This window comes from Phragmites australis, chromosome 15 (assembly GCF_958298935.1).
Source record: "Phragmites australis chromosome 15, lpPhrAust1.1, whole genome shotgun sequence".
Taxonomy (NCBI): Eukaryota; Viridiplantae; Streptophyta; class Magnoliopsida; order Poales; family Poaceae; genus Phragmites; species Phragmites australis.
The window spans coordinates 10,159,019-10,170,801 of record NC_084935.1 but is presented as its reverse complement, the minus strand read 5'-3'; the positions used below and the strand labels follow the sequence as shown (position 1 = coordinate 10,170,801).

General features: G+C 56.7%; 1 pseudogene; it reads right to left on the bottom strand.

Moving 5' to 3' along the window:
* Nucleotides 1-2,915: 2,915 nt before the first annotated feature.
* LOC133892120 (18.8 kDa class V heat shock protein-like) lies at nucleotides 2,916-3,621 on the bottom strand (annotated as a pseudogene).
* Nucleotides 3,622-11,783: the final 8,162 nt, after the last annotated feature.

Genomic DNA, 11,783 nt, shown 5'->3' with positions numbered 1-11,783 from the left:
TGCATTGGATCATTAATAAGAAAAAAGACCATAAGGTTAAGTAAAACATATGCACCAGCAACCTAGACACATATGTGTGAGCATCTAAACATAACCAATAATAATACAAATATACCCTGCAATAACCAACTGTATATAAAAGTAATTAGAACCATCATGAACATATATGTAACACGAACCATCTCCACCACAACCAACATATCCAACCACAAACCACAACTCGTGACTCTACGATGGTGCACATGGACAAAAGGCATGCTCATGACCGAGAGCGTGGCATCTCGAACTGTTTTTACACCTTGCAGGAGATACTCCTTTACACACACAATACGAGGACCATTCGGCTTGTGCCACTCACTAAAGTGCACACAAGAGGATACTCATGACAACCTTTCCCAATAAGCTCCAACCATTTAGATCGTGCATCGCTTAGTGCGGAGATATCTAGAACTACTTCCAGAGCAAACTAGATACCCCTACAAGCCTGCCCGTTCACACCGTTGATGTTCATGCTCAAATGATCACAGCTACAAAGGTATTCAGCTTGACTTACCATTAGATCAGCATGTGGTGAGTACGGTAAGTGCTAAAGATAATGACGGCCAATGGTTGGTGCTTAAATGATGTAAAGTGGTCTACAGTGTCCGGGTTCCTCTCCCGAACTGCCATGAGGACTCCTCCTTAGCAGAAAACACCCCTAACACTGCCCACATCTCGTCTCATACTCATCACTTATCCAACCATCCCAACATCATAAAAATATTTGTAAACCAAAAGTGAGCCCTATGCTCACGAGCAACGGCATCACCATCGTTCGACTTCTACCGATGACATATGCATTGCTAAGCATGTCGAACAACTCTTAAGCTAGACATCAACAACATTATCGAGGCGACAATGGGATAAGCAACAACTCAAGGTAGAGGATATGCAATTCAACATAGGTTCTACCCGAATAAGTCTGACACTTGACTCGCTAAACATGCGACATACATAAGTATAATTTATCAATTTTAGACTTCATTCAATTGAACAAAAGGTGTAATATACTTAGATACTTGCCTTGCTGCTCTGTCGGTTGCCTAATACTACCCGCACAGAACTCACAGAAGTGCGGTAGACCGACGTCATCTTCGCTTGCTTGAACTGTCAGATCGACGCTCTCTAAAAGAAACACGATTGCATTACATAAATAAACTAACAATACAAAAAGGATGCAATGTGCATACTCAAGTAATAGTAGAGCGCTATGACTCGAAAACATCTACAAAGGATTGCTAAATGATTAGGGTTTCGAAGTTTGAAACCCTGGATAAGCTAACCTAGCCTCACCTTAGCCTTCACAGGCTGACGGTCAGACCAGTCTTGGGGTGGCAGTCAAACCGGCGGTCAGCAGAGAGTTTTGGCCTCTAGCGGTCTAACCGTATGGATGGTGGTGGTCAAACCGCCCACCAATGGTCATACTGACCCACGTGGCGATCAGACTCCTGTATAAGTTTTCAACTCGGATTCTCCCATCTCCAACTGGCGGTCAGACCGTCAGACCTTGCCAGCAGCGCCTTTGCAGGGTCGTTGGTGAGGATTTCGGTGAGACCTTCAACAATGAAGGGTACCAAAATGCTCTATGGGACTAGTAGAGTGCTTCTAAAGTGGTTTGAATATCATTCACCGAGCTAAACTCAAAATGCCCCATAGATTGAATCTAGTCTAGGTTAAAACTTGGGCCTAAACGACACGAGGGTCGAATCGAGCTCAAAAACAATGGGGAAATAGTAGGGTATAGCTCACCTCAGCTTATGGAAGCTTTCTATTGGATTGGAATGCTTCAGGGAGGCCCCGATTCGCAGATCGGCTCCTAGAGTGGTAGTGAAGCTTACGGTCAATGAACGGATCTCCAGCGAGGAAGAAGAGGGAGAAAACTTAGAGAAGTCCTCCAGGAATCTCGTGGGAGTTCCCACCTTCGATCTTCGGCCTTCAAACATGACGAGTAGAGCTCTCTTTCTCTCTCTAGGGTCGGGTGGAGAGAGAGAGAGAGTGAGAAAAGTGAGAGGAAGAGAGTAAAAGGAAGTGATCGATCCACTTAACCCGAGTCTCTGTGTGCTGGTGGTCAGTCCGCGAGCTTAGGCGGTCAGGCCATGGGAAATCCACGTGGCAACGTACCAGGTAGTCAGACCACGGGTAACACCGGCCAGATCGCGAGGGGTTCTTTTGCTGAAATTTTCGTAAGTCTCCCCCTCATCATTCTCCTTCTATTCTTTTCCTTCTTCAAGGTATGTAGGGATTTTCCAAAGTACTCTAAACTATCTCGAAGGTGTTTGAGACATATTTAACCAGTTTCTGATAGACAAACACATGCAAGCACATACGATGACGATTAGACCTGCCTAATTACGTAACTAGCATTTTGGGACGTGACAATGACTGGTACCCCGAGGACAACAAGTTTGGAGCCGATCCTTCGTCGTCCACAGGCGTTGATCGATATACCCATGGACGGATAAAAACCGATAAATACGAATATAGATGAGCACTATCCGATAACCAATTGCCATCTCTAACCAAGGCGGGAAGCACGTAGGACTTGAGAAGGCTTCGTGCAATACACCCACATCGCCATCATCATCCTTCAAAAATCTCCATTCCAGCACAAAACCAAAAGGCTCAACAAGACACGGCAATGGAGAAAATCACAACCACAAAACCATTTCACAGCAGCAATGCTCCTGGCTTTTCTATCTTTACGATCAGATCAATTATAATCTTTAACACCGAGCTTAACATGGAACAGCACAAGCAACTAAAAACGAGGGAAAAAAATACAAATACTACCGACATCAGGACGACTGAGGAATCCAGACGTGTCATCCATCCCTAGCTCAGAAACCGAATCAATAATTTTGAAAATACAAATCGATTCAGGCTGCTCGGGCCACTGAGTTGCGGGCTGGCCCGACGCCGAGGAGGTCGACGCCGGGCCGGGCCCGGGTGCCCATTCTTGGCACCGTCACGGTTAGAATGCCATGGGTGTACTTCGTCGAGATGCCATCTACGTCCACTATCCCCGGCAGTCGAAACTTCCTCCCAAAGCTCCTCCTCCAGACGTTAGGAAGTAAATTTTATAAGATACTCACGTGAAAGATCATGTGAGATTCTGATCCACGCCGTTCCTCTCCTAATCCAACGGCTAGCACGTATACAGAAGATAGAGCAATAGATATATGTCGCACGAGGAGAACAAGTCATTCGAAAGATCGGATCTTATAAAAAAAAATTCTCGACACTGGTGCCTTTGTCTCCAGCGTCCAGCTCCGTGCGGACGACGAGGTACCTCGCGTCCTCCGTCTCCACCCTATCTCCCCCTTCCTCACACCTAGTATCCAAAGAACAGCTTGTTTAGTCGCTGATGAAGCTGAAATCAAGTGAACAACACTCTGCACCGTCATAGGAGCATGCACCGAAAACAAAAAAAAAGGTGCGAGGATTACCTGGGAGGTTGGCGGAGAAGAGGCGCGCAGCGGTCTCCTCCAGGTGACATGGTTGGGCTGCCAGTGCGGTAGCGGCGTCGCTGGAGTCAGAGCGTGGAACGAGAGGAGGGAGAAGGGGCGCCACTGCCACTGCCATGGATGGACCGGCCAGAATCCTGGATGGTGCACCTCCTCCATTGTGTAATAATCCATGGCGAGCTGAATGGAATCTTTGGTGTCTTGTGAGAGCTTTGCGCTTTGGCATAATGCATAAGTGAAGGGTGGTCATATACACATAGACTATTTTTTCAATTACAAGTGACACACGGACACACAACATACACATGCGAGTGCGCTTCTATCACAATAATACTGCTGAAAACATCCGTATATGTGTAAATTATAGGTATCTATCGGTGTATTAGGAACCAGGGGTCCCTGAATCCAGGAACCGGGCCGGCCATCTGCCACATGTCACCATCCCGCGAGGTCCACCCTGCAGGATAAGAAAAAACTAAGTCCCGGGGGAAGGTGCTCGGGGCCGTAGCCTCTAGGTTCCCGAGCACCCCAGTTCCCCGATAATCCGTAGAGTCCAAGTACCGGGAAGGAAGTGCTCAGGAGGTTTCTCGCTTATCCCCGAGTACTGTCGTCCCCCGATGATCCAAACACCGAAGTGCTCGGGAGAGAGTGCTCGGGGCTGCACGTGGTGGCCCCCGAGGACTCGGTTCCCCGAAGGTCCCACCAAAGTGCTCGGGAGAGAGTGCTCGGGGCTGCACGTGGCAGCCCCCGAGGACTCGGTTCCCCGAAGGTCTCACCCAAGTACTCGGGAGAGAGTGCTCGGGGCTGCACGTGGCAGCCCCCGAGGACTCGGTTCCCCGAAGGTCTCACCCAAGTACTCGGGAGAGAGTGCTCGGGGCTGCACGTGGCAGCCCCCGAGGACTCGGTTCCCCGAAGGTCTCACCCAAGTACTCGGGAGAGAGGGCTCGGGGCTGCACGTGGCAGCCCCCGAGGACTCGGTTCCCCGAAGGTCTCACCCAAGTACTCGGGAGAGAGTGCTCGGGGCTGCACGTGGCAGCCCCCGAGGACTCGGTTCCCCGAAGGTCTCACCAAAGTGCTCGGGAGAGAGGGCTCGGGGCTGCACGTGGCAGCCCCCGAGGACTCGGTTCCCCGAAGGTTCAAGCAAGATCGTCCGACGACCCGAAGGGTCCCATCGTCGGGGTGTCAGCCAGTCAAAGGCCCAATGCCGCATTTAATAGGCACGTGCGGCCTGACATCCTGACATTCTCAGCTGCCCACGCCCCAGTGTCAGACCCTGCCATGCACTGGCAGGGGGGCGTGGGTCCATTAAATGCACGGGTCCCGTCCCGTTTCATCCGGGTGCCTCGGGATAACGTTGCCAGAATCGAAGCGCTCCGCCTGCCACCCTGCCCTGGCAGAAGAACAAGACAGGGTGGGCGCACCGGGCACCTCTGAGGCTGCCCGGTGGGCCCCCTTAATGGCGCCCGAGGGCATCCACAGTGGCGGGTGGTCGGATGCGCGCCGTATTTTTCCACCGCCCCTGTCACTTCGCCAAGACGGAATGATGACGCCTTTCTCCGTGGCACCTTGGCACTGGCACCCCCTCTTTCCCATTCAGGATATGTCGTGGTCGGCGCGCCTATAAAAGGAAAGGATGGAGAACACGTAAAAGGGGAGACCGTAAGAAGAAAAAGAAAGAGGACGCAGACGCTCGAACCAGCCCAAGCCAAGCTAGAACATGAGAGCCTCAAGCTCTCAGTAAGTGGCTCTCTTTTGTAACCAGATACATCCTTGAAGAATTCCCTTCAAGAACAGATATAGCACTCACACAGGAGTAGGGTGTTACGCCCCCGTGCGGCCCGAACCTGTCTAAACCCCGGTGCACCCATCTTTCTCGCACTAGGACGATCATCTCCCACCAGCCACTGCATTTATTTCCGTTTCCCGCTTATTTCCCAAAACAAGCTCGTTCAGGATCATCCCCCCGGCCGAATCTCTAAAAAGGGGTCTCTCGGGATCCCTGCGACAGGAGTTCATCCTCCGACAGCTGGCGCGCCAGGTAGGGGGGAATATCCGTGGATTGTTTGTTTCGCTTTTTTTCCCACAGGAAAAGATGGTCGGTGGGCATCGCCTCCAGTGTTCCGGCTCCACTTCCAGTGACGGGGCGCTGCCCGACGCCAGAGGAGGCCCAGTCGCTGCTGCGTACCAGCAACAGCCACCGTCCACGTGCACGCTTTTTCCCGCTCAAGGGGATCAAGGCGTTGGGCCCATCAGGGCCGCCGCCGCCGCTGCCGACGCACTTTCCGACCCCCAGCAGGTGGTCGGGACCCCGGCCGCCCGGTCCGCCTCTGGACCGCATCGGGTGCCACCACGACGCGGGCTCGCTTTCAGCGAGGCTAGCCCAGGGAGCGCGCTGCTTGCAGCACATGCTCTCCTTAGGCACCCGCCCGTTCAGGCCACGCCGAACACTCCGGAAGGCCGGTGGATACAAGATGTCGTCGCTTTGGTCGGCACTGCTCGTCGCCAGGTGCAGGCCGGGAGTCCTCGCACCACTTCCCGACATGGTGCCGCCAGAGCCGGCTCCTCAACGGGCAACACCCGCACGGGCCGAGGGGTCTCCAGGCGAAGTGCCGTCCCCCTGGCCGCATCCGAAGCCCAGGACCTTCGTTTGCGCCTTGACAAGCGGAGGGGCCACAAGGATGCCCGAGTTACTCTCGAGCGTCAGCGGGAGACCCGGCAGGGGGTCGGGGAAGAGGACCAGGCTTCCTCTCTCCCGGCCCACGGCCACCGGGGATACCTGGCTCGCCGCCACTCGCCACCGAGGACCCCCGCTCGCGCTGCGGGGTACGGCACCGGCTGCCGTGCTTTCACCGCCGAGCTCCGCCGGGTCAGGTGGCCTTCCAAATTCCGCCCCGAGCTGCCGGAGAAGTACGACGGGTCCATCGATCCCATCGAGTTCCTCCAGATCTACACAACGGCCGTCCAAGCGGCCGGAGGCAGCGAAAAGGTGATGGCAAACTACTTTCATGTTGCCCTGAGGGGCTCCGCCCGCTCTTGGCTTATGAACTTACCCCCAGGGTCTAACGGCTCCTGGGATGACCTGTGCCACCAGTTCGTGGCCAACTTTCAGGGCACGTTTACGCGTCCCGGTTTGGAGTGCGACCTCCACGCCGTCCAACAGCAGGAAGGGGAGACGCTACGGTGCTTTATACAGCGTTTCAGCCAGGTTCGCAACACCATTCCACGAGTGGCCCCCCACGCTATTATTGTTGCTTTCCGGCAGGGCGTCCGCGATGAGCGGATGCTCGAAAAGCTAGGTACGCACGAGATCGAGACCACTGCGGAACTCTTCACACTGGCCGATAAGTGCGCCATGGCTGCAGAGGCTAGGGCGTGGCATGCTCCTCGCCCCGCCTCCGACCAGCCAAGTTCTTCCCGCTCCGACAAGCGGGAAAAGAAGAAGAGAAGGAAGCGCGAGGCCGCTCCTATTGAGCCAACCCAGGTCTCCGCTCACAGGGTGCCGTAAGAGCCCGATCACCGGCAAGAGCGCCGGCCGGGTGTCGATCGACGCCCCGTCAGGGCCCCTGCTCGGGCTCCTCCTCGGGCCTCCGTGCCTACGAGGGCCCCGGCTCCAGCAAGGGCACCAGCTCCAGCGAGAGCCCCGGCCCCTAACCGAGCTCCCGCTCCAGCGAGGGCCCCCGCTCCCGCGGGGCCCGAGCCAGGTAAATGGTGTCCCATACACCTGACCAGATGGCACGACCTCACGGAGTGTCGTACGGTCAAAGGACTCGTGGAGCAGTGCCAGAGGGAGCGTGACGAGTTCCGTGGAGGAGGCGATACTGAGGTCGCCCCCGACAACGCTGAGCTCGGCTTCCAGGAGCCCGAGCACACCGTCGCCTTCATCGACGGGGGCGTGTATACGCCTTCCTCGCGCCGTGGCATCAAGGTCATGCGACGCGAGGTGTGCTCGGCAACCCCGAGCGAAGAGGCCGCAAGGCCCCTAAGGTGGTCGGACACTTCGATCACATTCAGCATGGCTGATCACCCCGCCAGTACTGCAGCCGTGGGGCGACTACCTTTGGTAGTGTCCCCCACTGTCTGCAATGTCAAGGTCGGCAGGGTGCTAATCGACGGTGGTGCTGGCCTCAACCTCCTTTCTAAGGAGGCTTTTGAGAAGCTACAAGTGTCTTCCCGACGCCTAAAGCCGTCGCTCCCTTTCTGTGGAGTGACCCCTGGGCACTCCCTGCCCCTCGGGCAGGTTGAGTTGCCTGTCACGTTCGGAAGCCGGGACAACTTCCGCACGGAGTGCGTCCTCTTCGATGTCGTGGAGCTCCCTCTCCCCTACAACGCCATCCTCGGGCGTCCGGCGCTCGCCAAGTTTATGATGGCCGTGCATTATGCATACCTTACGGTTAAGATGCCCGGCCCCGCAGGCTCCATCTCTGTGATCGCCGATTCCTGCGGCGCCGTCTCCTGCGCTGAACAGTCATACATGGCTCTGGTCTCAGCGCAGGACGAGGTCGATGGCTCTACAGGGGACCCGGGACCCTCTTCATCCAAACCCCGACTCGCCTCCGACACCTCTGTTCCAACGAAGGAGGTCGTGGTGGGCGAAGACGCTACCCATGTTGTCCGTATCGGCAGCGACCTGGGCAGCAAATAGGAAAGCGCGCTCGTCACCTTCCTCCAGGCTAACGTAGACGTGTTTGCCTGGTAACCGTCCGACATGCCCGGGATCCCTAGGGAGGTGATCGAGCATCACTTGGCGGTGCGCCCGGACGCCCGCCCGGTGAAGCAGAAGGTCCGGCGGTAGGCGCCAGAGCGCCAGGAGTTTATCCGCGAGCAGGTCAGCAAGCTCCTCAACGCCGGATTCATCCGAGAAGTCCTCCACCCCGACTGGCTAGCAAACCCAGTCATCGTCCCAAAGGCCAATGGCAAGCTCCGCATGTGCGTGGACTACACCGACCTAAATAAGGCTTGCCCTAAAGATCCCTTCCCCTTACCTCGCATTGATCAAATTATAGATTCAACTGCGGGATGCGATCTTTTATGCTTTCTAGATGCAAACTCTGGGTATCACCAGATTCGCATGGCCGTAGGGGATGAGGAAAAAACTGCTTTTACCACCCCGGTGGGGACTTATTGCTACATGTCAATGCCTTTCGGCTTGCGCAACGCTGGATCCTCCTTCCAGCGCGCTATTCGTATTACTCTTGACTCGCAGGTTGACCGTAACGTCGAGGCTTACATCGACGACCTCATGGTCAAAACCCGAGACCGTGCCACCCTGCTCGAGGACCTTGCCGAGACTTTCAACAGTCTCCGTTCTACCCGCCTCAAACTCAACCCGGAGAAGTGTGTCTTCGGGGTGCTGGCGGGCAAGCTCCTTGGTTTCTTGGTCTCTGGCCGAGGGATCGAGGTCAATCCAGAAAAGATCCGGGCCATCGAACAGATGCGACCCCCGGTTCGACTCAAGGAGGTCCAGCGCCTCACCGGCTGCATGGCAGCCCTCGGGCGCTTCATCTCCAAGTTCGGGGAGCGAGGGCTCCCCCTCTTCAAACTTTTGAAGAAATCCGGTCGTTTTGACTGGACGCCAGAGGCCGAGCAGGCCTTCCGCGACTTAAAGAAGTACCTTACTTCGCCACCCGTGTTGGTGGCTCCCTTTCAAGGTGAGCCCCTACTTCTCTACGTTTCGGCCACTCCTCAGGTCATGAGCGTAGTGCTGGTGGTGGAGCGCGATGAGTGTCTGGGGCCGGGTGCTGGGTCCCAGCTCCCAGAGGCCCCCGACCACTCACTTGTCCTCGCGGCTCCCCCTGGGCAAGGGGTCGAACCCGAGCACACTGCTCTTCCCAGCCAAGGAGTCGAGCCCGAGTGCCCGGCCAGCCCCGACCGTGTCGCCAACCCTGGGGGCTGCAGTAGCCCCCCGGGTGGAGCCGCCGTCCGGGCTCGCCGGGTGCAGCGACCGGTGTACTTCGTCAGTGAAGTCCTCCGGGAAGCCAAGACAAGATATCCCCAGGCGCAAAAGCTACTTTATGCCGTGCTCGTCGCCTCCCGGAAGCTGCGCCACTACTTCCAGGCGCACAAGGTCTCGGTGGTTACCACTTATCCACTGGGACCCATTCTCCGGAACCGGGAAGGCACCGGGCGCGTTGTCAAATGGGCAGTAGAGCTGGCGGAGTTCGACCTACACTTCGTCAGTCGCCAGGCAATCAAAAGCCAGGCGCTCTCCGACTTCTTGGCAGAGTGGACGCCCGTCCCCTGCGTCGTCCCAGAAGAGGTTTCTGCCTATCCCGGGCACGACGCGCCCGGGTAGTGGGTCATGCACTTCGATGGCTCCCTCTCGCTGAAAGGCGCAGGGGCCGGAGTGGTTCTCACCTCCCCAACGGGTGAAGAGCTCCGGTACGTCGTACAGTTGCAATTCTGCGCATCCAACAACATGGCGGAGTATGAAGGTCTCATCGCCGGCCTCCGGGCTGCGGTGGGGCTCGGGATTCGTCGCCTCCTGGTCAAAGGGGAATCCCAACTGATCGTCAACCAGGTATCCAAGGAGTACCAGTGCACGGATCCTCAAATGGCGGCGTACGTGGCTGCAGTCAGAAAGCTCGAGAGACGCTTCGACAGCCTCGAATTGCGGCATATCCCTCGCCGCGACAATGCTCCGGCCGACGAGCTCTCTCGCCTGGCCTCCTCACGTGCGCGCGTCCCTGCCGGAGTCTTTGAAGAAAGACTCGCACGGCCTTCCGTCCTGCCTGCCGAACAGGATGAAGGGGAAACCTCGAACTCAATTCAGGGGACCCCGGCGGTGCCCTCAGTGGGAAGCCCCGTCAGGGCGCCGCCGTCCGGCGAGTGCGCTGTGCTCGCCGAATGTTCTCAAGATGCCTCGTGGATGTCTGACATCCGAGGGTACTTGAAAGAAAAGTTCCCACCCGAGGATGAGGCGTCTGCCGAAAGAGTTGCTCGGCAGTCCAGACGCTATGCCATAGTAGATGGGGATCTCTACCGGCGTAGCGCAGGAGGTGTCCTCCTGAAATGCATCTCCCGGGCAGAAGGCGGCAATCTTCTCGCTGAGGTCTACGAGGGCGAGTGCGGTGGCCATTCATCGTTCCGCACGCTGGTCGGGAAGGCCTTCCGGCAAGGTTTCTACTGGCCTACAGCTCTCCAGGATGCTTCCGAGCTGGTTCGGCGCTGCAGGGCGTGCCAGTTCCATGCAAAGCAGATTCACCAGCCAGCTCAGGCTCTTCATACCATTCCCCTGTCATGGCCTTTCGCGGTCTGGGGTTTGGACATTCTGGGTCCATTCCCCCGAGCAATCGGGGGCTATGCATACCTATATGTCGCTATCGACAAGTTCGCCAAGTGGCCGGAGGCGGTCCCGGTCATCAAGGTGACCAAAAACACGGCGCTCCAGTTTATCCGCGGCATCACCAGCCGCTTTGGCGTCCCGAACCGGATCATCACCGACAACGGCACCCAGTTCACAAGTGCCTTGTTCGGGGACTATTGCGAAGATCTCGGCATCAAGCTCTGCTTCGCTTCCGTCGCTCATCCTCGGAGTAACGGGCAGGTCGAGCGCGCCAACGCGGAGATACTAAAGGGCCTCAAAACCCGGACCTATAACGTGCTCGCTAGGCACGGGAAGGGATGGGTGGACGAGCTGCCAGCCGTGCTGTGGGCCAATCGGACTACGCCAAGCCGCGCCACCGGGGAGACTCCGTTCTTCCTCGTCTATGGCGCCGAAGCAGTCCTCCCCTCCGAGCTCACTCTGGGCTCCCCTCGAGTGCATGCATACTCTGAGGGTGAGCAGGAGCGGCAAAGACGCGACGACGTGGACTACCTGGAAGAGCGCCGGCGGCGTGCCGCTGTCCGGGCGGCTCGGTATCAGCAGAGTCTACGGCGGTATCATCTGCGCCATGTCCGGGCCCGGTCTCTCGAGGTGGGGGACCTAGTTCTCCGACGCGTCCAGTCGCGCGAAGGAATGAATAAGCTATCCCCTGTGTGGGAAGGTCCTTTCACCGTGATCGCGGTCCCGCGGGCAGGTTCTTTCAGGTTGGCGACGGAGGAAGGACAGCCACTCCCGAATCCGTGGAACATCGAGCATCTCCGACGCTTCTACCCGTAGATGGTCGTGCTCGCGGCTCAGGTCAGCAAGGCCGGGGGCTTCTCCCCGCCCAAGCAGTCTGAGGGCTTCGCCCCTTGGGTAAGTCGCTGTCGCCCTACCTTGTAAATATTGCACATTCAGTATTTCGATAAGCAATCACTATGTCAACATATTTTTTCTGGATTCCGTATGTTTAATCTGTC